Source organism: Parus major, chromosome 7, assembly GCF_001522545.3.
Source record: "Parus major isolate Abel chromosome 7, Parus_major1.1, whole genome shotgun sequence".
NCBI lineage: Eukaryota > Metazoa > Chordata > Aves > Passeriformes > Paridae > Parus > Parus major.
This window is the reverse complement of record NC_031776.1, coordinates 904375-932358: the sequence shown is the minus strand read 5'-3', so window position 1 is coordinate 932358 and position 27984 is coordinate 904375. Positions and strand designations below refer to the sequence as shown.

The 27984-nt window shown below is 44.0% G+C and overlaps 1 protein-coding gene and 1 long non-coding RNA gene across 2 annotated transcripts in view; one reads left to right on the top strand and one right to left on the bottom strand.

The window, feature by feature from the left end:
• Nucleotides 1–27984, top strand: part of TRPM8 (transient receptor potential cation channel subfamily M member 8) — a 688444-nt gene that overhangs the window by 380513 nt on the left and 279947 nt on the right. The gene's annotated exons all lie outside the window — the stretch shown is intronic.
• On the bottom strand, nucleotides 146–6499 carry LOC107207276. The gene is made up of 3 exons (XR_001522671.2): nucleotides 6177–6499; nucleotides 1101–1371; nucleotides 146–290 (listed from the first exon to the last, which is right to left on the bottom strand). It is a non-coding gene; the product is annotated as an uncharacterized LOC107207276 (long non-coding RNA).

Here is a 27984-nt window from a genome sequence, read left to right as displayed (position 1 = left end):
CCGACGCGGGGGGGGGAGGGAAGTGGGGACACGGAACTGCCCGCGGCAAGACAGGGTGGGAACAGCCCTCCTCGTCCCCCAGCTGCCCCCCATCACATTACCACGCTCCTGCTTTCCCAGAATTCCCAGGATTTTATCCCCAAACCACCCTTTCTCAAAGGTTTTATTTTGGGGGCGAAAGCACAGTTTTGGGGGTTATAAAAATCCGGGTTTTCCGGATCTGAGGCATTTGAGGATGACGTCAGCGGTGAGGCGCGGCCACCCAGATGAAATGTCAATTTTCCACATCACTGGGTGGGAAGAAAGGCAAAATCATGGGGGACTTCATGGCTGTTTCCCTCACTTTAGGGTCTTTTCTCCCTTTTCTGGACTTATGCCCATTTTTAAACTCTTTCCCCTCTCTTGTTGGTCTCTTTCCCCATTTTCAGAGGTTCTTTCCCCCTTTTTTATTCCCTTTTCCCCTGTTTTGGGCTCTTTTCCCCCCTTTTCTTGTGCTTCTCTCCCACTTGCTTTCCCCCCATTGTGGGGGTTCTTTCCCCTGTTTCTGGTGTCTCTCTTTTTTGGCCTCTTTCCACTATTTTCTGTGCTCTTGCTCCCTTTTTAATATTCCTTTCCCCTATTTTTGGTGTTTTTTCCCATCTCTTTGAACTTTTATTCTCATTTGGGTTTTTTTTTCCACCTTTTTTCCCCCCGTTTTCTCCCTTTTTGATCTCTTTCCACTTGTTTCAATTCTTTTCCTCTTTAGGCTCCTTTCCTCATTTATGTGACTCTTTTCCCATCTTTTGGGGTTGTTTCTCCCCGCTCTGTGCTCTTGCTCCTTTTTTTGGTCTCTTTTCCTGCATTTTGGGGTCCCTTCCCCAGTTTTGACTCTTTCTCCTCTTTTTGACCTCCTTTCCCATGTTTTTGGGGCTCTTTTCTCCCTTTGGGGGAGCTCTTTTTCCCCTTTTTGGTCTCTTTTCCATTTTCTGGAGCTTTTCCTTTTGGGGGCTCTTTTCCTCTTTTTTAGGCAATTTTTCCACCCTTTTTTGGCACTGTTACCCCTAGTGCCAGCCCCAAGACACCCAAATACCTCAATCTCGTGTCCCCCTGGTGTCACCCACCTGGCTGAAGTCAGGTGCCTGCCAGGCCTCGGCCAGCACCTGCATGTCAGGTGCTTGCAGGTCATTGCTGGTGGCACCGTCATAGTCACTGCAGAGGCCACAGAGCATCACCCACGCTTCCCTGGGCACCTCCACTGTCATCCCTGCGGAGCCAGTTCCATTATTTCCCCAGAAATCCCAGGGTTCAGCTGATCCAGAGGGTCATGTGTGTCTCTGTGATGGTCAATGGTCCTGGGAGCTCCATGGGCAGGGGTGTGGGGACCCCGTTGAGCTGGAGAATATCAAATTAGGGGAATAAAAAAGGAGATTTGGGGTGATAGAGGGGTGAAGGGTAGTTGGAGGAATCTAGGTGGAAGAGGGAGTTTGTGGAAAAATGATGGGATGCATCAAAGCATGCTGAGAGTAGGATAAAGCACAACCCATGTAGGTGTTTCTCTGATGTGAATTTGGGGGAAAAAAGAGAAATTTTGGTCAAAATTATGGGGTGTGTCAATTTATGGATGTCTCTTAGTGACCAGCACCTGCACAGGAGCTTCACTGGTGGGAAACTGGGAGCAGAATAGAGGAATTTGGGGCAAAATTAAGGTAAGAACATCCTGTGGTGCTGGTGGGGTTGGACAACCCATGTGGACTCTTACCTGGTGTGAAGTTAGGGAATTATACTGATTTTTTAATTAAAATGAAGATCAAGTGGATGTTTAGGTCAACAACACATGGTGGTGACATTTTTGGGTGCCACGCAGGGTGGTGACAACTTACTCAGGCCTTCCCTGTCCCTCTGCATGATGAGGCTGTGGGGGCTGAAGAGGTGAAGTGTCACCACTGCCTGATAGTCCCCAATGTCCCTGACGTCCCCCAGGAGCTGGAGCCATGCAGGGTCCCAGAGGTCCCAGAGGTCACGCTTTGGAGCAGGCTGCAGGCCCCATGGCCTCTCAGTCCTGCCTGAGAGCTAGCCTGGGAAATTCATCGGAGGATTTCAAAACAATCCTCAGAGACAGAAAACAACTACCAGGTGCTGTTTGTCTGTCCTCTTGTTTTCCTTACAAGAGAAAGTCAGGAGGTGTTGTGCCCTACTGACCAATGATGGTGATGTGTTGATTTACTAACCAATAAGAATTTCCTTTCTGTACTTTCCACGAACTAATCTATATAACAAGCCTAAAGCAATAAACTAGAGGAATTCTCCTGTTGTGACTCCCTTGAGAGTCTGTGTCGTTCTTTTCGCCGTTCCTAATTAGAATGACACACGTGCTGGCCACCACATAGATGCCAGTGGCCAGGATGGCCCTGGTGACACCGTCAAAGGTGACGAAATGGGTGGCAGGGGATACGGTGCAGCAACCTGGGTGTACAATGCAGGTGCAGGTGCCGTCACAGAGGCCACAGGTCTGGCCAAAGGGACAAGTGAAGGGATGGCACTGGAGGCCCCCAGGCACCCAGCAGGTGCAGGCCTGGGACCAGTCAGGGGTTAGGATGGTCTCAGTGATTTGTTTTCCTTGGATAAAATGTGGGGAGTAGGGAAAAATGGCCTAAAATGGCCAAAAAATGGGGATGATGATGCTGTGAGGTGTCATGGGAGGGGGGAAGGGGGCCCATGTCTCTCATATCACCTATGTGTCTCCATATCCCCAGTGAGTGCCCATGGGGACCACCAGTACGTCCCCAGTGTGTGCCCGTGTCCCCACACTTCCCCATGTCCCCCATGGAGGGGGACACACTGGGGGGATTGGGACCTACTGGGGAACACTGGGAACACTGGTGGAGACACAGGGAGACATTGGGACATGCTGGGAGACACTGGGAAGGACACTCAGTTTCCCCACTAAGGGATTGGGATGCACTGGGAGGCACTGTGGGGGGAACAAAGACAAACTGGGAAGGATTTGGAACACTGTGGGGGAAAGTGGGGGAGGACTCAAATACCCTTGGAGGGACTCTGGATAACACAGGGAATATTGAGGGAGACTGGAGGGGATGAGAGATCCTGGGGTCTCTCACCATGAAGAGAGATGCTGGAGTAAAGGGGCACGCACTGAGGGACGTGTCTGGGGGAAGTGGAGAGAACACTGGGGAGAAATGGTGACATGGGGGATGCTGGGGTGTACTGGGAGGGACTGGGGACTGGTGAGCACTTGGGAGGGAACTGGAAAGGACTGGTGGAGAACTGGGATGTACTGGGAGGGCCTGGGAACACGGTGGGGAGCACACTAAAGGGGCCCAGGATCAACATGGGGAGCCTAGAAGGAGCTAGGGCTGGAACTGGTCTGTACTGGGAGGCACTGGGGCCACATCCAGTGCACCTGGAAGTAGCGTCCCTGGTGGAGGCAGCCGGAAGTCCCCAGGAGGACGCAGTGGGCCCCATCGAACAGCAGCCCCTCGGTGCACTGCTGACACCCCTCAAAGCAGCGCTCACTGCAGGGGGGCGGGGCCCACACACCTGCAGAGGTGTGCTCACAGGTTCGGGCACACAGCTGGTAGTGGCTCTTGGGGGGGCAGGTGAGAGCTGGGAAAGGGAGGGAAGAAACAAAAGGGGTCAATGGGGGGCAGTGGGGCTACTGGGGGGTCATCTGGGGCCAATAGGTGTTTCCTAGAATCAATGCCATCCCAACTTTGGTGTGGGTGGTGCCATAGGGTGCCATCTAGGGACATTGGGGGGGCCCCACTGACTGCACAGGGTTCCACTGGGGGACCCAGGCTTCCCATTTTGAGGGGTGTCCGCTTTGGGGGTGTGATTTGGGCATTCGCCAGATGGGACTTTAGCAATGTGGACATGTATCCCTTTTACCATGCAGGAATGCGGTTGCAGTTTGGGGGGAGGGGGGCTGCCCAGAGCCTCCCTGTCAGGGTCATCATTGTTGGGGTCTCTGTTAAAGTTGCTGAGAGACCCCGGGGGCATCAGGACTGGGTTGGGGCAGCATCAGCACCACATACGTGTTGCAATCATAGAGGATCTGGTGGCCCCCTGGACTTGGAGCAGCCGGTGGGACCCCACCTACACCACCCCCACCGAGCCCTCACGCAGTCACAGTGGCAGCAAGTGGCGCTCACTATCCACCTGAGTGTAATAAATGGAATTGATTCGTGCTAAATAATTGTAACTGTTATAGATACATATTATATTGTTGGATTTTCACAAATATTGGAATGAATGTTGTATGTAAAAGATTAGAAAATTTTGTTGTATTAATATAGTTTCCTTTCTGTTATTCATGAAACTTGGAAATAGGGGTATAATACACACATGTTAGGCTATGGCATAGTCTTAAAATAAAAACTGCTTTTGTTTTTATAACCCAAAGACTGAGAAAAAAAAAATAGCTAGAGAACACCTGCATTTGTAAACTGTCTTATCCAGATGAAGACAGCAGTGACCAGAACTCTGGGGGGAGGAATTTATTGCATTTCTGGTACCAGGGAATGTAAATCTTGATGGTGCCAAGAAGACTGATCTATTGAGAAGGGGGCAAGAGAAAAACTAAACAGAAGAACACCAAAGATCCTAAGAAGAATGTATGAATATGTGTGAGAATTTATGGATATGTAATAGTGTTCTGTTTTTAAGGGACAATCCTTTGTTAGTAAGGGGTACTCTCTTGGCTGAATGCAGAGACACCTGGCCGTATCTGTATACTTTATTTTTTTCTCCTAATTGTTTTTCATTAAACTTTTAAATTCTATAAAAATTATGTGAACCTTGTTTTTCACATAACTATTTGGAAAGTTATTATTAGAAACAATCAAGAAAATTACTGTTACAAGGCAGATATATCCCTTTACAGATGTTACATGTCAAAATTGAGGTACAGTGTGTAGTTTGGAAAATAAGTGGTGTCTCAAGACTAAAACGGCCTTGAGATGGACAAAATTAGAACAACTTTAGGCATTGGGCCTAAAAACCAGTAAGTATCAGACTAATTAATAGACTTACATAACACAACGCTTAGTACGCATGCACAAACCTGCAAGGTTATCCAAAGGACAACGAGGAAGAGGAGAAGCCTTCGCCAAAAGACCCCCAAAAGAAGACTGAAGACCCCCTAACAACAAGTGAGGCGTGCGCCGTGAAGAAAAGTGACTTAAAGTCAGCAAAATCAGAAATAGCAGGAAACTGATGGGAAACATTAATGAATATGTATAAGCATACAGTATGTAAGTTTAGCTTGAAGAGCTTTGTTTTGTACGTGTAGTAGAAGGTAACAAGCCCTCCCTGTACCCTGGTCAATTTTGCTTACGCCTTAACCATACTTAATTACTGGCCAACCATATATTCATATACACAGAGAGATATCTGAATATATTACTAAATTGTACTCTTTTGCTATATTGTATTTTTTATATCAAATGGTTATTCACTAAATTGTACTCTTTTACTAAATTGTATTCCTTCCTATATCACATTGCTATTTACTATTTTTGTATCCAATTTATTAAAGTGTACTATTAATTAACTAGACCTAGTTGCCTGAAATTTGAAAGTCACATATAACACCCTCATTCTCTTTCCATCTGAGGCTTGACTCTTTCTTTTACTGACTTTGATGTTTCATGTTGTTTCTTTACATGTCGATTGCTCTGTCTTTTCTCTCTCTGGAGAGAGGATTAAAGTCTGCATGTCTCAACTGTGTAGTGAAAGGGTTAAATCTGACCCAAGGCGCGGCAGGCAGTCACAGTGTCGGATTTCAGGCCGGCAGCCGCTGGGAGGGAGGGGACGGTCTTCGGCCAGGGAGGGAGGGGGAGAGGTGTCGGCGAGGGCTTGGCCCGGCCCAGCCTGGGGCCGGGAGCCTCCTGGGAATGAGCTTCGGCCACCCCGCCAGAACGGGACCCGAAGGGCTTCCCGGGAGAAGCCAGCACCGCAGCACAGCCTGACCCAGCCTGGGCGGGGTTGGCCTGAAGACTCCATCCGCCCCCCAGGAGCTTCTGGGGACCAGCCTGGCCCTGCCCAGCCCAGGCCGCACAGGCTGCGGGGGAGTGTGCCAGCCGCCCCAGAGTTTTGCTACCTTTCAAGGCCGGACGGAAAGAGAAAGAAGTTCCCGGGCTAGGGTTTTTAAGATACGGAATTCACAAAGGTGAACTTACTTTTCAGTAGTGCAAAATGCTGTCAGTTCTCAGAACTGGCTAGCTATTGGCTTGATCTCAGGCACAGAAAAACTCTCAGCAGTCTTTCTCAGAGAAATCACTTCCGTGTTTCCCACTTCTTTCTCTAAATGCCAAACTACCACACGGGATTAACCCCTTTGGTTGTCTGACTTCCGTTTCGCGATCCTCACCCCTTTCTCCCCCATGTTATAAATGAAAATAGAATTTTGACAGCTAGGTCCCTTGGGTTAATGGCAGTTTAATTAAAAATGAATACAATTTAGTAAATTGCATAGTAATTTGATATAAAATAATACAGTTTAGTCAAAGAAAATAATTTAGCAGAAAAATTACAATTTATATATATAATCTGCCAGTAATTAAGTATGGTTAAAGCATAAGCAAAACTGACCGGGGTACAGGGAGGGCTTATCACCCCACCTCACATACAAAACCCACCAGGTATGGAGGTTTCCCACCCAGCCTCACGTACAAAACAAAGCTCTTCAAGCTAAACTTACATACTGTATGCTTATACATATTCATTAATGTTTCCCATCAGTTTCCTGCTATTTCTGATTTTGCTGACTTTAAGTCACTTTTCTTCACGGCGCACGCCTCACTTGTTGTTAGGGGGTCTTCAGTCTTCTTTTGGGGGTCTTTTGGCGAAGGCTTCTCCTCTTCCTCGTTGTCCTTTGGATAACCTTGCAGGTTTGTGCATGCGTACTAAGCGTTGTGTTATGTAAGTCTATTAATTAGTCTGATACTTACTGGTTTTTAGGCCCAATGCCTAAAGTTGTTCTAATTTTGTCCATCTCAAGGCCGTTTTAGTCTTGAGACACCACTTATTTTCCAAACTACACACTGTACCTCAATTTTGACATGTAACATCTGTAAAGGGATATATCTGCCTTGTAACAGTAATTTTCTTGATTGTTTCTAATAATAACTTTCCAAATAGTTACAATTTAGTTAGCATGAATCATTCAATTTATTACAATCCCCCATTTCTCTTTTTGATCACATTGATTCGTGCTTCTGAATTTTAGTGTTCCTTTATATTCTTAATCCTGTTTCTTGTGTTCTCCTTATTTCCATTGCAAATTTTTCTAACATTTCTCATGCTGCATCAAGCTTTTTACACTCAAATTTGTTTAACATCTCTTGAGCTATTATAGTTTCTTTTTGTTCAGTTAACATCTTTTTACTTTTCTTTAGAGTGCCTGTAGATTTTGCCTTTAATATTATCAAAGAGTTTGGCTTCACTTTTTCTGCTGATTCTGGATCAGTGGTTATGGCAGTAACTTGCATTCCTTGGATTACTGAATGGATTAGTCTAATAAAGGCATGGAATCATGCAAGGTAGAAACAATAATCCTAATGTAGAACATGATATCATAAATCCTAGTTATTTCCACCAAGTACCTCCAAAAAGGTTATCCCACCAGTCTTCAGAATAGAATTCCATTTCTGAACTGGTACATGTGCTACTCTTTTAATTTCTTCAGCAATTTTTATGATGGCTTCTCCATGATCATCTATTTCCACACAACATTCAGACTTGTTAAAACCTTCCACAAACTCCCTCTTCTTCAGCTAACATGTAGTCTGGGGCAATTCTGTTTTGATATACAAATGCTCGCATTTGCGAATGCTGCTTGGCCAGCAACTTTAGGGCAGTAGATGTATGGTTTGAAACGACTTCAACTACTGTATGTAGCCTTATTAACTGATTCAATAGATAGATTTGGGTTCTATATCCCCAAGATCCATCCTCAGCCCAAGTGGCTGGGTCATAATATGCTGTGATTCTCTCTGCAGGCTTTTTGTCCTCACCCCATTTCTGTTTTCCTCCTGCTCTTGGGAAGTCAAAGTTCAAGTCCCTTTTATTCCTTTCTAATGTTTTGTAAAGTGGTGTTCCTAACATATTGCTCCTGGACCTCGGTACAACAAAGAAGGAGGGTTGTATAACTCCTAAGGTACAGGTTCCTTTCCACTTTTGGGGTAATTCACTGTATGTTCTTTGCCCAGAAATCCAATATATTCTATCAGGGGCTTTCCATTTATTACTTGTTGTACCTGGTTGTTCCAAATAGAATTTTAGGTGACTTATGGATTGATACGGGTTAGCGCCAGGACTTTTATACCAACACAAATCAACATGGTTATCTCCCTTGCAATTAGTTTCTTTTATTATTCCCCAATATCCAGCAGGAGTTTTTGGTTGCCAGGTTTTTGTATTCTTATCTGAATTTACTACTAGGGTAGATGTACAAGGGGTGTATCTAACCACCTCATTGTATTTCTTTATTTCTCGAGTTATACAAACTGTCCCCATTACTTGATGACTCAAAACCCATCTCCCAGGTCATTTTAATGTCTTGGGAGATTTGAGTATGGTTCCATTTTTAAAATTGCACTGGAGCTAAACTCTCACCTCTCCATGGCCATCTTTCAGCCCTTCTGTGCCCCCCACAAATCCAGCATTTGGATAGTCCTAGTTCTGTGGCAATTTCTTGCATCAGATCTACAAAAAGGCTTTTAGTTGCAGTTGGCAAGTCCCAGTCCCTATATTGCTGTTTTAACTGTTCATACAATTTATTCAGTTCTTCTGATTCTTTCCCTGGAATCTTTTTCAAACTTTTCTTTATTTCTCTTTGTTTTTCTTCTTTTTTCTCTTTTGATGCTGTATTTATATTTGGCTCATTTCCATTTTTGTCTTTCTCAAAACAAAAGAATTTTTCATATTGAGGACAGATTTGATCATTATGAGGATGAGGAACTTGTCCATTAAATCCCAGGTTTTTCCCTACCCAATGCATTTTTCTGTTCTTAACACAAATATCAAGAAAATTCTTGTGATTGTAACAGGCCATGTTAACATATGGATGTGCTACAAACACAGACTCTATCTTACCTTTGATCCACATAGATTGATTGCATTTGTCACATGGATCAGAGTTACTGATACTTCGTTTTTGCATAGTTTGCTCTCTCATGGTTGGTCTATGTGCTGCTTCATGGTTTCTGTCTCACTCAGTCTTACAGCTTTGGCCCATCACCAAAGGTGGAAGTAATCTTCAGGAGTTTTAACTTTCTACTTTCCTCAAGGCCCCTCGGGTTGCAGCTAAGGGCCGAGGTGCCAGTCTTCTTGATAGCAAAGATTAGATACTGGGATCTAGTCATTGGCATGTTCCATTTCACTGGTACCTTTGGTCTCATTATATTTGCATGAGCCATTTTAACCAAATCAAACATTTAAGTTTGATTCAAGAATGGCACAGATTTTGCAGCATAGACTTATCTCTCCTTTTGGGCTAGCCTGCTACTTTTTATGCTTTAATTTGCTTTTAAAACTAAAACATACCTGTATAAATCAAATTTATTAAACTATTAATGTTCCAGAGATGTGCCAACCACAACTTCAATTTACAACCCGATTGGTGGGTTATCTTCTTTTCTGGATGTTGGGGTGATTGTTACGCCTTCATCGCCACCAGTAGGTACATTCACGATGCCAATTTTTATCAGATATGTGACTATGGCATGGTACACAAATCTCCACAGCAGTTGTTAATTATGATACTCTGGTTTATAATATTATGAATTGTTCTCTCTCTTACCTGTTCAAAAGCTAATACAGCAAGGATTCATTGGTCCAAATTCTCTATTAATCAAAGGGCTGCTTATAAAGATCCATCTGCATATCTCAAACGTGTTCCTAAAAAATCGCTAAAAAAGCTTCCTAAAGTTAACTGTTCATGCACATGATATAAGCAAGTTTAACATATCAATTGTCTTTCTCTTACATTTGCTCTGGTTACTCTCCACCATGAATTAAGGCAAATATTACAAATAACATGAATCCATGGGCGATGCTCTAAACCATGTTTAGTACAACCCCAGAGTGTTATTTGTTCGTGTACCTTTTTAGTAATAGGCATTACTAGTTTCTTTCTTTGGAGTTGTAATTTGCCAACAAATTACAACTCCAAAGGTTGAGGGTGTCTTAGAAGATTTTCAATTCATCTAGGTTGTTCCCACAGACCCAAAAAGTGCCAAATTCCTTTCCACCAGTCCTGTTCTGCTTCTGGATTTAATGGAGTTGCTGTCAGCAGCCAATCCGGAACACCTAGTTTCTCTAACAGATTAAAATTAATTTTATCATAAAACACAAACTCTTACTGATTAATTATTAAAAGAGATCTTATTGTATCCACATCTCACTTGTATTACTCTTTGTTGCTCTTGTAGTATCCTTAAAGCTACTATTCATTCTGTGTGATATGCTAAATAAACAAATGCTCTTTGTGCTTGATCTTCTATTATAAATTGCTGCAAGCGAGTATTGATGCTAACTTGTGCTGAAGCCCAATTGCCCAGTCTAAAGTCTTGCTCCACCATGCTAAAACATTGTATACAATTGATTACAAAAGCTACATCTCTTCGGTCCCAGGGTACAGCTGTCCTATACCAATGTCGTTGTCTTATCCTTTTAATTCTTATTGCTTCACACTGCTCACTTTTTACTATACAATAAGGGGCACACTGATGACCATGTTTGCTGCAACCCTGTTGAAATAAATGTTGGCGGTTAGGTGTCCTCCTTTTAGTTCTAGCTCACCTGTGGAATTTTTACCCATTAGTTGCAGGAAAACCTGACTGTGAGTACTTGGTGAGTGCTTGAGAAAACACAAAAAGTTCGTCTGGGCCCGGGGTGGAAGGGGGCAGGAAAAAAGGAGGGTGGGGACAGTTTGGTGGCTTCTTCAGCTTCAGAGAAGGACACTTTGAGCACGCAGAGCTGTTGCGGTAGAGAGAAGGAAATTTCGCCATCACCCAGACGGAGCTGCTGCTTCTTCTTCTCCTTTTCCCCTCTTCATTGGCGGCCTCACACCCCCTGTCCTGCTGGGACATGTGGCAGTGCCAGGCACCACCACGGAGCTGCTGATACACCTCAGTCACGGGCCCAGGATCTCAGCTCATCCCTGCTGATCCACCTCAGCCACCGGCCCAGGATCTCAGCTCATCCCTGCTGATCCACCTCAGCCACCGGCCCAGGATCTCAGCTCATCCCTGCTGTTCCAGCCGACTGTTCCTCAGAGCCCTGCAGGAGCACCGGAACTGCCCGAGGGGGTTTGGGAAACAAAGCCTCTCCTCCATCCCTTTCCGTCTCAGCTGAAAAAGCTGTCACGGGGTCCCTGGTTCTGTTTTGTTGTTAATGCTGTAATTGTTGTTGTTTGCTTGCCTTGTTATACATATTAGAAAAGAACTGTTATTCCTATCCCCAGATCTCTGCCTGGGAGCCCTTGATTTCAGAATTATAATAATTCGGAAGGAGGGGGTCTGCATTTTCATTCCAAGAGAAGCTCCTGCCCTCTCTAGCAGACACCTGTCTTCTAAAACTGAGACAAAGAAACCACTCTCTGTGGGATGACAGTTTCTGATCTTTCTGTACTAAGGATTTCTTGGATATCCTGGAATCACGTTATTCTTCCTACATGTGGATGGCACACTGAACTTATTGCAGGATTACATGAAATCCATAGCTGAAAACGATTTTTCATGTGACCATGGCCTGTGGGCACCAAGCACTCTCCTCAGCCATATGCTGATCAATTACAAATTCATTTTAGACTGTTTACTTTTCAGACTTTAGTAAAGTGATTCAATCTACTTTAACTATTTTTCAATTTTACTTTTAGGTCTTCTGATGTCAAAATAATTTTCCAGTCTTTATTTGGTATTGGTCCTTTTACCCGTGTAGCATGAGTCCAGCCTTTTTCTGCTCTTTGAACTGCGGTTTCTGTGATTAAAGAACAAGAAATGATCCTTCTCACCGAGGTTCTAGACTTTCCCCTTTCCAGCATTTTATCAACACATATTGTCCTGGTTGAATAGAATGTATCAGAAAGTCAAGAGGAGTTGTCTGAGCTAAAATGCCTTTTTCCCTTAACTCTCTCAAATTTCTAGTGATGGTTGTAACATATCCCTGGATGGTAAAACCCATTTTACCCCTTTTCTATCATAGTGCACATAGCTCCTTGTACCTTGTAATGCTGATAAGAAAAAATAAACAACTGAGACTGAACAAGAGAAAACTGCCTCCCTCTTGTCAATCTTCAGTTCAAAGGGAAAAAGAACCTAACCCAAAAGTCCTTAACGAGACAAATGCCTCCCAAACTTGGGGCACCTTGAACTGAAGGCTCCTGTTGAGAAAAAAAAAAAAAGAGAAAGAAGACAGGGGAAAGCTGGAAAATTCCCTGGAAAGGGGCAACAGAAGATCTCGGTAATCCCGGTGCTGGTGGGAGCGGACAAGCCAAGCCAGACGTCTGTGAGCTGTGGAACGGATCACGGATAGAGGAGCTGAGAGGAAGCTGACCCTGAGGTCAGGTAAGCCGTCAAAAGGGAGCAAAAATATGGAAACCATGTCCAGACCTGAGGGGGAGGTTTTAGCTATCTTTAGCTATGGTAAAGGAGCACCCGATCTCTGTGTCCATGGATGAGCTTAAAAGCCTTCTATCCTGGGTACGGGTAGAATTCCCTAACGTGGATTCACAGAAAATGTTTACCCCAAGCCTGTGGGAGAAGATGAACGTGAGAGTATATGAAAAAACCACTCTTAGAGACCAGGCAGCGACTAAACTTCTAACGGCTTCTGCAGTGACTTATGAGGTCATCGCCAGTAAATGGGAATCTGAAACTCAGGCAAGGGACACTATGGGTCCAGAGAAACAGAAGGGTTTGTTTCAGTCAGATGCGGAATGCTTGTTACCGCACGCTGCAAAGTCTGTATCAGCCTTCCTGAAATCTACCTTAGCAAAGAGAATGTCTGAGCCTGTTGAAAGCCCAGAGAAACAACTATACAGAGACGAGGAGGCGATTCTAAAACGCGGGCAGAATCTGCAAAAAGGGGGCTTAGAGCTTTTGCAAGAGTGTCCGAGCTCTTTTGGAGCTGTTCCAGCGCTTGGTGTGCTGTTACAGGCAGAAGAGGGAGCGGAAACTTCCTTGGCTGCCTGCGTGCCGGCAGCCGAGTCCCTTTCCAGCCCTGGGGGTGTGGAGGGGACAGCCCTGTCCCCCCCGTGAGGGTACGGGAGGGGTCGGCCCGAGCCAGAGCGGTCCGGGACCTCCACGGGCACGGCGGCCCCTGCGCCCCGCCTGCCAGGGGTGGGCTTGGAGCCACAGCTGTCAGTCAGGGTGACGTCAGCAGTGACGCAACCACAGCCGCAGCTCCAGACCCCGCCTGCGGCTCCACCCCCAGGGCAGCCCTCAGCAGGGGCGCCCATTACGTCACAGGGGGCGTGGTCCCGTCCCTCCGTGCCCAGCCCGGAGCCGGGGCACAGGCGGGTGGCCAAGCGGAGCCACGGCGTGCGCCGACCGCTGCAGCGGCACTTTTAAAATGGACTTCGCTTTGCAATACAGCTGCAGCAGAGCAACAACAGCTGGAAAAAACAACAGCTGCACCACAGCAGATGGACTCACTGGATCACTGGTCTTTTGAGCACAGCCGTGCTAATGCACAGTTCTTTCAGTCTACAAATCCTCCCACACACATGGACTCGGGGTTATGGGACATGTCAATACAAAGTCCAGCATCTCTGGAATGGTTTCAAAAAAATAGACGAAAGGCAAAAATCAAAAGCATTGTAAAATGCATTACTGGCTAATCTGCAAATTATTGCAGTCAGTTAAGCTTCAGAGAGAAGCTCTTATTGAAGTGCCTTCAAAAATGGATCAAAAAGTTTAAAAATGTTGCATAATAGAATACGTATGGATGTTGTATTTCTAATGATATCTCCTAGTTTTGTTTTTACAAAATAGCATAAAAATGATGATACTTATGCATCCCAAGAAATTGAAAAGATTTTTCTTATGTTTCAGTATTCCCAATAGTTGAAGGTTTTGAAAATGTTATCTTCTCTATACATCTGCTGATAATGTAATATTGTATGATATGGAGTGACCAACAAGTATTATTACTGTAGTTACAGTTAATTTCTGCATGATGCATTTTTTTAAATTGAGCTGAAAGATCATATGATTAACCCTACATAAAAAGGATTTAATGACAGGTTCCTTTCATTTTTAACCTTTCCTTTCATTTGAAAAATTGTATTGTGGATTTAGTTCAATACAGTTTTCAGTAATCTCAAAACTATGTTAACCATATATTACTCATTTGCTTGGTTTTTTTTTTTACAATTTTAATAAGGTAATTTCAATGTGAGTCCTTTTGTTATATAAAACACGTATAACTGCATATATACCAATTTGGATTTTGGATTTTAGTTTAAAAATTGGACTTGATGCTTCTGAAAAGTGCTACAAAAGCTGAATGGCAGCTTGCCAAATCCTGTGTTGTTGTGGTTTTTCTCTAGAAAAACTGCACTTTAAAATCCTAACCAATTTAAGCATATACTAAGCAAATTCCTATCATGAATAAGTATTTTTAGTAACATTTGCAGTTATTGTGGGTTATTCTCCAAGCTAGATGACATAGAATCATGATGTATTTGTTAAATTTTTATAATCTTTATAGTGAATCCATGTTACTGTTATATTGTGTTTAAAAGGTATATATCAAACTTTTAGTTGCTTTTTGTAGTAACAGAATAAGATTAAGTTATGTTTTTATTTAGTATAGATTAAGTGTTAATAGAACTAAGAATAGTCAAGTTTTATTATGTTTAGGCTTGAATGTTTTTAAATTAAGTTTTATAACTTAGATATTCTTTTTAGGTTAAGTTTTGTTATTTCCTTTTTTTATAATTAATTTTTATTATGTTTAAATATTGTCTAATTTAAATTGTTTTATGTTTTATTGGAGACACTTGTCTAAACTGAAAAGTATAGTTATTTTCCTAGAGAAGAGGAAGATAGCTACAACTGAAACAGCTGTGACAGAACAGTGATGAACACCTGCTTGTGGATAGAAATGAATACAGTCTGTGACACCCTTGACTTCATCGGGAGTTCTATTGTTTGTTGCAATCTCTGCAGATTTTGTTTGTTATAGCTTTCTTATTTTTCAGTGTTTCCAGAATTTTAAGAAGGTGTGCCATTGCTGAGGGTCAGCTGCCATGGGAGAGGCTTCAGATTAAACCAACTGCTGCATGGTTTAATTGGTCTGGTACCTAAGGCTTCTGATCAATTGCTTTGTACAAATGCATTTTAACAGTTTGCTATGCTGTAAGCATCTCATAGCTGCTACTATTGAGAACTTTGTTTTAGAAATATGTTAAGAGGCATCCTTCCAGTTTAAAGCCTAGGCCCTGGCCAAGCCGTGACTTTACTTGGATAGAGAATTTACCAATAAACCCAGAAGTTTTCTGCATCAAAACAATATTCAGGTCAATTTGACTTAGCAATTAGTGAATTAATAAAGCAGCTGGATTTTACAGTGGGCTTGGAAAATTGTTATCCAGACATGATTTTCCAATCTTCCATTGATTTATCAGCTGTGGCAGACTCTGGGATGAGAGTATATGTTTAGTATATTCAACAATTCATATTACAGATTATTCAGATAAGTTTAATATTGCATAATATTAATTATGCATCTTCTTAATAAGTTTTTGATTGCTGTAAAGGTGTTATTTCCTATATGTATATACATGTGCAAGTGTTTTACTTTGATGGTTTTTCATTGTCATAACAAGAAAAAAGAAATACCTTACTTAACTACAAAAAAAAAGGGGGGGAACCAAGGCTATGCCTCAGAAGTATAAAAACCTTATATATCAAATTTTTTTGAAAAAAGCATAAAAAACTTATATATATTTATATATACTGCAAATTTTATGAACAGTCCTTTTTAAATAAGTCTGTTACAAAGCCAATTCCATCAATTAACAGGTATTGTTCTAACAGTACTCAAGCAAAGTTGAGAGAGAATTCTTTGGTTCTTGTCAAAAGTTCAGAAGCAAGATTAAAAATTAATTTCAGTTAATAATTTGGAGGAAAGTGTAAGTTTTTGTATTCACAGGTTCAAAGCAGAAGTCGCTTCCAGCAAAGAACATGGAAACTCATCAGCTGCAGAGACAAGCAGACAGTCCAAAGAGCAGAAGAGCGAGCACGTAGATGTAAACTGTACCAAGACCACAGCTGACAGCTGAACAGCTTGGACCCCACATCCAAGCAAGGACTTTGGGTTTCAAGTGAAAGAGTGGGAAAATTAATATTGTAAAGCCTCATTTGTTAAAACATGAGTGAAGGAAAAATAACCCTTCTTGAAAAGTAATCCAAGAAAAGATTTGGGTTGATTTTTTTTTTATTGTTTTTTTTTAAAAAGGAGAGGGGCAGTTTTGTCCCTGACTAGTGAGGGATTCATCATCATGCCTTGAGGTTAAGGCAGTCCATATAACATCTCATACGGTGAAATCCCTGTTTCAGAGTGGGGCTTGGTTCTAATATTTAACAGGGCTAAGGGAAGACACTTGGTCCATGGCAATTTGGTTTCTATCATTAATATTAATGTTTAATAATTTGATTCATCCTTTCAACTCGTCCTGAGCTTTCAGGATGCCATTGGGTATGATATTCCTAAGTGATTCCTAATGCTTGACTTAAATTTTTGATTACCCCTGCAGTGAAGTGAGTACCCCGATCTGAATCAATAACTTGTACTAATCCAAATCTTGGAATAATATGTTCCAACAAAATTTTTGCTACTGTTTGAGCTGTAGCTAGAGCTGCAGGATATGCTTCCACCCACTGAGTTAATTGACCTACTGTAACTAATAGATATTTCCATCAGCCCACTCTGGGTAGTTCAGTAAAATCAACTTGAATCTTTTTAAAAGGCTTGTAGCTGTCTGGCGGCCTCCAGAAAGAGGACTCCTCAACAACCTTTTTTTCATTTTTTGGCAAGTTAAACATCCCCTGGTAATTTTTTTTTTCTGATCTCTAATATTCCAATACACTCATAAAATTTTAGGAATTGATCACAAAGTGCCCTTGTTCCCCAGTGAGTTTGTCGATGTAAATTGTCAAGGATCTGTCGGGCCAGAGGCTTTGGTATCATATTCCTACCATCAGGAAGAATCCATTTTCCTTAAGAGTGGCTCCTAGTTTCTTTATGGCTTCTACTTCTGCCCAAGAAAAATATGGCGTTTCATTTTGTATTTCTGCTTCTTGAGAAGTCATAATTACACTTTTGTTCTCCTTCAGTTCTGCTTTATTTGCGTCCTCATCAGCTAAATTATTTCCTCCTGTCTTAATATCTCTCCCCCTCTGGTGGCCTTTTACATGAACTACTGCTATCTTTTTTGGACCCTTCAAAGCTTCAAGTATCTAACAATAAAAATAATAATAATAGTAATTATTAATTTTTCAATTATTAATCCTTGATGTATTAATTCCTTCCCTTGAATATTTATAAGTACCCTTTCGTTCCAAATTTTTCCAAAGGTATGCACTATTCCAAAGGCATATTTCGAGTCTGTATAAATAGTCCCTTCCCTATCTCTTAATAACTGCAATGCACGTAATAGTGCATAGAGTTCACAGGCTTGTGCTGACCAGGATGGGCTAAGAGGACCGGATTCTTTTACTTCCAGTTTTTCTCCACTAATTATGGCATACCCAGATTTTCTCCTCCCATCTATTATTTGAGATGATCCGTCTATAAATAATTTATCTCCTGTTTGTAATTCTTGTTCTCTTAAGTCTGGGCATATTTTTGTTTGTAATTCTATAACTTCTATGCAGTCATGTATTAATCCCTCCCCTGGGTCTCCTTAGAGAAACTGAGCAGGGCTTTGTACATTTGTCACTTTTAGTTCCAGTTCTGGGGAGGTTATCAAAATAGCCTTATATTTTAATATTAGGCTATCAGTCAACCATTTTTCACCTTTCTGAGCAAGAATTTCCCTAATATTGTGGCAGGTGTATACTTCTAGTGGTGCCCTAAAGGTTACCTTTCGGGCTTCTTCCAATAACATAGCAGTTGCTACCAGAGCTTGTAAGCATGTTGGCCAACCCTTACCAACTGGATCTAGTAATCTGGAATAATATCCTAAAATCTTACGGTTTTCCGCCCAATCTTGCAATATGGGTCAATACTCCATAAGCCATTTGATCAGCTATATTAACAAATAATTGAAAGGACTTGTCTATGCAATGGGGCTTCTTTAACTTGCTCAAAGGTTTCCTGGTCTTTTTTAGTCCATTTTAAGTGATTTGTGGCTAATTTTTCATATCAAAATTTCACTTTTCCACTAAACCCTTCTATCCACTGCCTACAGTATTCCAAAAGACCCAGTAACTGTCTTATTTCTCTTTTTGACTTTGGGGGTCCCATGTTTAGTATCCCTGAAACTCTTTTGGGGTCTAGTTTTTTCTTCCCCCTACAAATCCAATGACCTAGGTACCGTACTTCTGATTCCACAAATTGTAATTTTGACTTGGATATCTTCAGCCCATTTTCTCCTAAAAAATTTAAAAGCTTAATAGTACCCCTTCTGGTTTCTTCTTCAGTTCCTCCTGCTACCAGCAAATCATCAACATACTGTAATAACTTAATTCCTTTGGGTAAATCAAAGGACTTTAGAAAATTTTCTATCACTCTTCCAAAAAGATATGGTGACTCAGTGTAACCTTGGGGTAATACAGCCCACCTTAACTGCTCTCTCCTGCCTGTGTCTGGGTCTTCCCATTCAAAAGCAAAATAATCCCTACTGCCCTCGTCCAGAGGACAAGCCCAAAAGGCATCCTTTAAGTCTACTACACTGTACCAGGTGTAATTAGGGGGTATTTGACTTAGTAATGTGTACGGATTGGTTACTACCGGAAAGCATGTAATGGTTCTTTGATTTACTGCTCAGAGATCTTGAACTTGTTGGTAGCTACCATCAGGCTAATTTACTGGCAAAATGGGGGTATTATGTGGCGACATAGAAGGTTCTAAAACTCCTTGATTAACTAAATTCTCAATTACCGGTTTCAATCCCTTCCAACTTTCTAATGATATTGTTTTACTTGAATAAGAATTTCCATGTTCTTTATTTCAACTTCGATGGGCTGAATGTTCAGCTTTCCTATTTCACCAGAATACCACACATGTCGCTAATCTCCAATTTATCTTTCTCGGTTAGAGACTAGATTCTGAATTTTCCTTCATAGGGTTTTATTTTAATCCCTAAGGCTATTATTAGATCCCTTCCTAATAAATTGTTATCAGTCTCAGGTATGAACAACAAATCATTCAACTCAAACATTTTATCTGTTTCTGTTTGCACATGCTTAATTACAGGAACTTGAAAAGCTTCTTTTTTAACACAAATTACCAGGACACGTTCACGGCTCAATTCACATCCCTATGGTAATTCTTTTACTGTAGACCTAGGAGCTCCTGTGTCAACTAAAAATGCAATTTCTTCACTATGAGATCCTATTTTTAATTTTACCAAGGGCTCTTCTGATGTTTTGGTCCTAACTAAATAGAGCCCCTGACCCCCCCCAAATCTTCCTAAATTATTTTTTCGTCCTGTTGTCTCTTTTTACAGGATTACTGCACATGTCCCTTTTTGTGACAATAAAAACAGGTGGGTCTTGTATCCCCTGAGGCAGGACAGGAATTTTGCAAATGTCCTTTTTGGTGACAGGAAAAACATACAGGTCTTGTGTCTCCAGAGGCGGAACCCACCTTTTTCTGATGTTTAAACTTTCCTGTGAGCTTCCCTGTTTTCATAGCTGCCTATGTTTCTTTGGCTGCTACTATCAAAATCCGTGCTTTCATCTTTTGCTTTTCCTCTTCCCTTCTTGTATACAATTTATGCGCTTCCCTTAACAATTCCTAAAGCCCCCTCTCCTGCCAATCTTCTAATTTCTCCAGCCTCTTCCTAATGTGCCCCCAGGACTTAGCTACAAATTGATTCTTCAAAAGGACGTGCCCTGCTGCAGTGTCAGGGTCTATGCCTGAATATAATTGCAGGTCTTTTCTCAGTGTCTCCAATCAGTTTGCTGGGGATTCATCCTTTCTTTGATGCTCATTCAAAGCTTTCCCTATATTTTGTCACCTAGGTGTTACTGTGGGGTTAAATGTCTCTGAAAATGTTTCTTAAAATTCTGTAAAAGTAGGCCGCAAGAATGCTTGGTATTAGGGATGGTCTAGCAAGCTGGAATGTTTATGGTAACAGGAACAGGTACTTGGGGTCTCCAAGATACCCACCTAGAGATAAGATTTGTACATGTTCGTACAAGGATGAGCTAACTCTCATGAAGCAATATTGATAAAGCCAATGAAGATTTATTAATGAAGCAATATTGATAAGGTTGTTACAGTGATTACTGCTCCAGCTGAAATTGTAGAAATATGTGCACTTTAGACAAAGACGATGGAGCTAGATTTGGGTTGCTGATACCCCTAGTTCCCACACGCTTCAATAAAGCACCTGCATATAACCAAGATTATGTGTGTTCCTGAACGCTGACATAGGCATTGCCTCCTGGATTCCTCTGATAATCATCCACCGAAGATCACTCATATTCTGTCTATCTCTTGCCTCCTGATTATTCCAATTTGGATCTTGCATAGGCCATTTCTGGTCTCCCCCATCTGGCCCCTCATGTTCTCTATCCCAAACTCGCATTCCTGAATGTCTAATTATCTCTCTCTCTCTTCCATTGTAAATCAGATTCCTAAGAAGATAGACTGCAGTTCTACCCAGGTGTATGTTTGGTCCCAAGAACTGATCTAACCTCTCTACCACTCCAATAGCATCCTCTAACAGCTTGCCCATCTCCTTTTTGAGTTCTCTGACATCCCCTGTATTCAGACAAACACTCACATAGCCGATAGGTCCTTGTTCTGGCCCTGGATTTGCCATCGGAACTTCCCTAAGGGGATATAATCAACCTTCCCTTTCTGTTTCCATCTCCCTTGTCCCTTTCTTCTCCCCATCCCCTTCTAGCTCTAGTTCTGTGTGCTATTGGCTCCTCCTGAATGGGGGGTGCCTTGCATTTACAGGAGGAATTTTGGGGACTTGGGGCTGAATGGGCTGATGAGGTTGCCTGTAAGGGGTGGGAGGTGATCTAGTTGGGAGGTCCCATGGTTCCTGTCTATCCTTTTTGGCTACTTGCTCTTTAGTTTGTAAAGGATACAAGGGATAATCCTTGCTTCCTTGTCTTCTAGTAATCAATTCATCCTTCCCCTGGGGAAGCCACAGGGCAGCATAATCACTCTTTTCCTGATTAAAAGATTCTTTTGAATTTACATACTGATTTAAAGCTTGACAAATACAATCTTCAAATGAGCTGAACTTTGGCCAATATAAATTATCTTTTCGGGTCATTTCTTTTGTCTATTTCAACACGCAATAATTAATCATTTTCTGTTTACTTTTTCCTCTCCAGGATTCCCACGTATCCCAAAATTGTAACATCATCCCCAGTGGACTGTCCTGAGGAAGGCTCCCCGCCTGAGAAACCCCCTCATGGTTCACAGATATTCTGGGCTCTTGCGAATTTCCCTTATAATTCGCAGCCCTTGGGTTCAAGGACTTGCTCTCCCTTGAACCCATTTCTGGCGGCAACCAACCAAGAAATCTCCAGTACCAGGAGAATTTTGATCCCACTCACTTGCTCCCTGGTTCAACCTCCCCCCTCCCTTAATATTATTCTGTTGCACTATCCCATCTTTTGCCAACTACTTGCCTCCCACCTAATTCTTTCTCTTTCTCAATTTGTTCCACTCCCCCCCCACTACCTCTTCTGACTACTTCCCTTCGCAATCCCTCTTAACTACTATTTTCTCTTCTCAAAGAAAGTTGAACCTGACTCTCCTCCTGAGTCACTTCACTCAGCGATCAGATCGCTCCCTTCTCAAGGACTTTCCCGTGGGTTCCAAGACTGGGACTCTCCCTCACGTCCCTCCCAGGGATTTTCACTCATTCTTCTCTTTCACTTCCCTGCTTTCCTGGACGGTCTCCTCGTGGAGAGCCAAAAACGCGGTGCGGTTGGAGATCTGCACTCACTTCGGGGGTCTGGGCTGCCCAGCCCCGTCTCAGACACTCCACACACACACACAGGCACACAGCTGCCCCCCTGCCCAACCCCGTGGTACTCATACACTCCGTTTGCCCACGTGGTTCTTGTGCACAAGACGTTTTACAGGCTCCTTTATCTCTGGCTGGCACACCTATGGGAGGTTTTCTGCACGCTTCCTACAGGCAGCTTCTTTTGCTTATGCTTTATCCTAATTGGAACTCCTATTTCCAAGGGAGCACAATCTAACCTTGGGACCACCTTACAAGATTGGTGAGGAGCTCCTTCCCATGATTAGCTGCTTTTCCCCTAGATTGGAGTTCCAGGCCAATGCACCAAATTGTTATAAATGACTTTCAAATTTCAGACAACTAGGCCTAGTTAATTAATAAATTGGATACAAAAATAGTAAATAGCAATGTGATATAGAAAGGAATACAATTTAGTAGAAGAGTACAATTTAGTAAATATATTCAGATATATACCTCTGTGATGGTGGAATTTATGCCTGGGCAGCTGCCATTTGTAGAAAAGAAAAACCACAAGAAAACTGTTTCTTCTGGAGAAGTCCCATGGAATGACAAAAGAAAACTCTTCTCCCTGCAAAGACTGATGAAAAGACTGTTGTATAGTTAGTACTGCTATAACATCCTAGGTTTTGTATCTACGTTATCAGGTGGGAAAGGAAAAATGTTGGGTGGGAGAGAAAAGGTTTCTGGAGGTTTTATTCTGGTTTCTTATTCTTGTAATCCTGTTAATAAAGTTTCTTTATTCCTTTTAAGCCTATTTTTCCCTTCTCCTAATCCATATCTCACAGCAAGAAATGAGCAAGTACCCTGGTGATTTTAGCTAGTGCTAAAACTCACCATATCCCCCAAAATAGTGTTTGCATCCCCAAAAACAGGGTTTGCGCCCCCAAAACCAGGATCTGGACATCCTTCTGCACACCTCAAACCCATGGTTTATATGACAAAAAGGAATGATGATTACACTCCAAAAAAGAGGGGTTTCAACACCAAAATCATCATTTGTGTCCCAAACTCAGGGTTAGCACACCAGAAAGGGTCTGTACACCTCAGAGTACACACCAAAAGTGGTGTGTACACCCCAAAAGCATCTCTTGCAGCCCCAAATAGCTCTTTCCCCACTGCCGTAGCCCTCCAAACCCCAATTTCACCCCCTTCTTTTTCACCCAACCCCTTTTTACCCCGAAAATTATGGTTTGTAGCTGCCAAACCAGGCTAGAACCCCCAAAAGTGTTGCCCCCAAAAGATGGCTTGCACCCCCAAAACAGGGCGTGCACCTTAAAGTCAGAGCTTTCACCCTAAACCAGGCCTTTCCTCACTGCTGCATCTCCCAAAACCCCATTTCCATTCCCTTTTTTGCCCCCCAAATACCTTTTTGCCCCCAAAACCAGGGCTTATACCCCTAAGCCCCCAGGACCACCACTCACCATCACTTCCCACTGCTGTCCCCTATCCATCACCATGGTATCCCCATGTGCCATTGCCGTCACCTGCTGCACCTCTGTGTCCTCCTTGTCTAAAGACAATTTGATGGGCAACAGATCTTCCTCGGGCTCACCCCTCTCCAACTCCAGATGCCAGAGGGTGCAGGACCCCCCAGAATTCCCCAGGTTCCCATCAAAGTTCCTGTAAGCCCCTGTGTTGCTATCCTCCTCCCCGATGGGACCCCTCTGTCCCACCCCCCGTGGTGAGAGCCTGCTCGTCTCAGGGCACAGGCAGCGGAAGGGGTCCTGCAGTGGATACAACACGGACTCAAAGTATCTAGACACCGGAGGCTCGAACTTGCTGGAATAATCCCGGGTTTATTGTCTGACGTCCATCCGGGGCAAGAGAGAGCGAAATGCTCTGGGTCTTATCTCTTATACCTGGGGGCAGGGGTGATTAGGGGATGCAGGGAGGTCACAGCCAATGGGAAGGGGGAAGGGAAAGAAGGTTCTCAGGTAGGAACTAACATTACACAACCAGAGGTGAGTTTTACCCTTGGGAGGTACCAAGATTTTTAGATGCACTACAACACCCCTGCCCTCAAAACCTGTCACTGTCTGCAGGTGCAGGGGTGGCCCCCCAGCATCCCATCCTGCACTGTGCATTCCTCATCACTGGAAGAGCCTGGACTGGGGTGGCACTCCAGCCTCCCATTTTTGGAGCAGACACAGCACTGAGTGCAGGGGGGCTCAGGATAAAACTTCACCCCCTGGGAGTAGTAGCGGCCCTCCAAAACACAGCCACACTGTAATCCCTGCTCTGGAAAAATCCAGGATTGCAGAAACAACCTTCAGAGCATGTGAAGGCATCAGAGCAGTCCTGAGGTCCAGCTCCATCTTTGCAGGTGGGGGGGCAGGGGGGGCTGCAAAGCTCATACTGCTGATTTGGGGGGCTCATGGGGCCTGTCAGGAAGGGAGAAGGGTTGGGAACACCAAAACCCCCATGAGCACAAAAAAACTCCCTGCAAACCCTCAAAACCCTCATGGACACCCCAAATTCCCATAGATGCCTCAAAACTCCCCATGCAGACCCCTGAATTCCCAAACTCGCCATGGACACCCCAAAACTCCGTTGTCTGAAACCCAAAACCTAACCCCTCAGTGCCCCATCATGCAGGCCCCAAACCCACCATGGACAGCCCAAAAACCCCTGTGTAGAGCCCAAAACCCCCACTGATACCCTAAAGCTCTCCATGGAGATCCCAAAACCCCTGGGAACTCCTCAAACCTGCCTTGGACACCTCAAAGCCTCTACAGACAGCCCCAACCCCCCTTCTCCCTGCCAGACACCCCAAAATCCTCCATGGACAGCCCAAAACTCCTTGCCAAACCCCCGTGTCCTTCTCTGCCTTCCAAAACCCCCCTCTCCTCTCCCAAGCCCCCCAGGTCCCCCTGTTAGCATTCAGGATCACACATAATCACGAATGATTATATGAAGGTACTTTATTTAAAGAGCTCTGAGTGTCAGGGGTATACAAACCCAAATCTAACCCGATTTGGTTTTGCGTTGAACACGTTTTTATACTCTATTGTTATACAACTTACATATTAATTATTAAACTTACATTGTTCTATTGTATGCATTGTTTTTACCCAAGCATGGATTTCTTGTGTTCCCCCCTCAACCCCCTAACATTGTTCCTCGTGTTCTTTAAACAATAGTTATATCTAATCACATCTGGCAATGGCATCATTTATCATATACTGACTACACAGGTGCAGTTTGACCTGATCATTAGCAAGCACAAGGGCTAACATTTCCCAGGACCTACTTTTCCGAGGCCTTTCCAAACCTAACTTTCTTTCTAAGTCCCTGAATTTTCTACGATTTTAAGACCTTTTACTATCACCCCCTATACTGTAGAAGGCTGCCTTGCACCTTCTACATAATGCTGGGAAAATGAGACAGGCTGCATGGCAGTGCCCTGGCTCAGCCACATGGCAACATAGGCACCAATGGCCTGGCACACTGTGTCCTCGTGTCCCTCGTATAGGCAGGCATCAAAGAGACAGTCATCCAAGTAGGGGGCGGGGTTGATGATGTTGTGGCAGGCGTCAAAGGGTTCCCGTTTCTTCCCCAGCAGCCCTCAGTGCTTGTCCCCACAGTAGGCACATTTCTGGGCTTTGCTGTGCACCTGGCAGTCCTCACTGTGCACCCAGGTGAGCACTCAGGGACTTCACTGACCTTCCAGTTGTCCCCCAGGTGGGTCTCATTGTCAGCACAGTGGCTATTGCAGGAGACAAAGTCGTCATCGGGGTAGCCATTGGCATTGCTGCAGAGGAATGATGACACGGGCGTTGCTGTACCAGTCAAAGGTGACAGTGACACCCATGTCAGTGGTGATGAAGTTGTGGATGCCTCAGAGAGACACCTGGAGCTGGTGGCTGTGGGTGCAGGGAAGGTCCAACAGGACACCATTAACTTGGAAAGAGAGTTGTGGGTGGCATGAGGTCATGCAGTGAAGTAGAAACCTACCCAGGTGTCATAGAATGGCCTTGAAACCCACCTGAAGACCATACAGTGACCTTGAAACCTAACCCAATGCCATGGAATGACCCTGAAACCCATCCAGATGCTACACAAGGGCTTTGTAGTTCACCAAGACACCATGCAATTACTTTGAAGCCCACCAAGGTGATTTTGTAGCCCATCCAGATGCTACCCCAATGACTTCGAAACCCACTTAAACACAACAGAAGGATCTTGAAACCCCACCAGATGTCTTGAAATTACTTCAAAACCCACCTAAACACCTTACAAGGGCCTTGAAACTCCACCCAGGCGTCATGTAATGACCTTAAAATGCACCTGAAGACCATACCTTGAGCCCTCCCCAGATGCCATACTAAACCACCCCCATCATCTCCTTCACCCATACCTTGACCTTCTGGGGATGTTCCTGGCTGAGGCTGGGGGTCTTGTGTACACCTCCATGGTGACCACCTTGGTGAAGGAGACCAGGTGGCCGCTGCAGTGATTGTTCTCCACAGTGACAGCACAGGGGATGAGGGCGGGGTCAGTAGAGCAGAGGCCAGCCAACAGGTTGACACAGGTACCCATGAAGTTGTAGTGGTGCTCGTCGAAGGTAGTATAGTGGGGGTCACCAGTGGCCACACAGATGGAACTGCTGTTGGCCATGCACCGCCGCATGCCCTTCACCACTGTACACACTTCACCTGGCTTACACCTGGAGTCCCACACACCACTATTCCCAGCTCCATGTCACACCTGCACCTGGAGTGAGAGGTGTCATCACCCCAAAACTCCTTGCCAGGGTGATAATAGTGGCCATCATGGGTGTGGCCACAGTGGGACACGTACATGCAGTGTCTGCCACTGAGCACATGGCTGGTGTTACAGGCACAGGTCTCCACACAGGGCTGATCACAGGTGGCTGGACTGTCCCAGCTGGAACAGGTGGCTGGACAGGTGTTGCCACAAGGCTCATAGTGGCTGTTTTCAAGGCAAGGTGAATATGGAGGGATTAAGGGAGTGGACAGCATTCAACAGAGTGAATGGTACAGATTGAGAAAGGGTCTTGAACATGGGGAACAGTCTGGAAAAGAAGAAGGGTCTGGATTGCAAGGAGAAAGGTCTGGGAAATGTGGGGAGAGACTGGGACAAGGGGGATGAGGTCTGAGCCATGTTGCAAGGGTCTGGGCTGTGCGGGATGGGGTCTGGAATGCACAGGATGAGGTTTGGGACATAAGGATAAAGGCCTGGAACGTGTGGCAAGGATCTCGAAAATGCAGGATGGGGTCTGGGATATGTCTGGGACACTAAGATAATGGTCTGGATCATGTAGGAAAGATCTGGAAAATGTGGAATGGGGTGGGTTCTGGAACCCAAGAAGCAGCTGGAGCACCAGAAGAAAGTTCTAGATAACTTTCAAAGATCACCTGAGGGATTTGAGAGCTTCAACCCAAAATGGGTCCCACCCCATGCCCCTCCTCCCACCACTCTGGCTCCTTTCCTTCCCAAAGAAAACCCCAGCCCTTGCAGCATCCCAATGGTGTCCTCTAGTCATGGACCATGGCCCCACGCTTCTGACATGTTGTCATGGAGTAGCTTTACCTTTAAAGCAAAGCTGAGGAAAGAGGGGAAGTTAGAGGTGCTGATGGCTGATGGGAGTTCTTCCTCCTGACCAATTATCAGTCATTTCCAAGAATTGACAGCAGTTTAGGCCATTGAAAAGTGGGATCAACTTGTTAATCCTACCTTAAAGTGTAAAACCAGAACTCTCTGAGTTCTCTTTATTTCCTGGCGGTGAAAGGTAGCAGAGCTCTGGCCTTTCGCTCTCTGCCCGGCCATGCGGC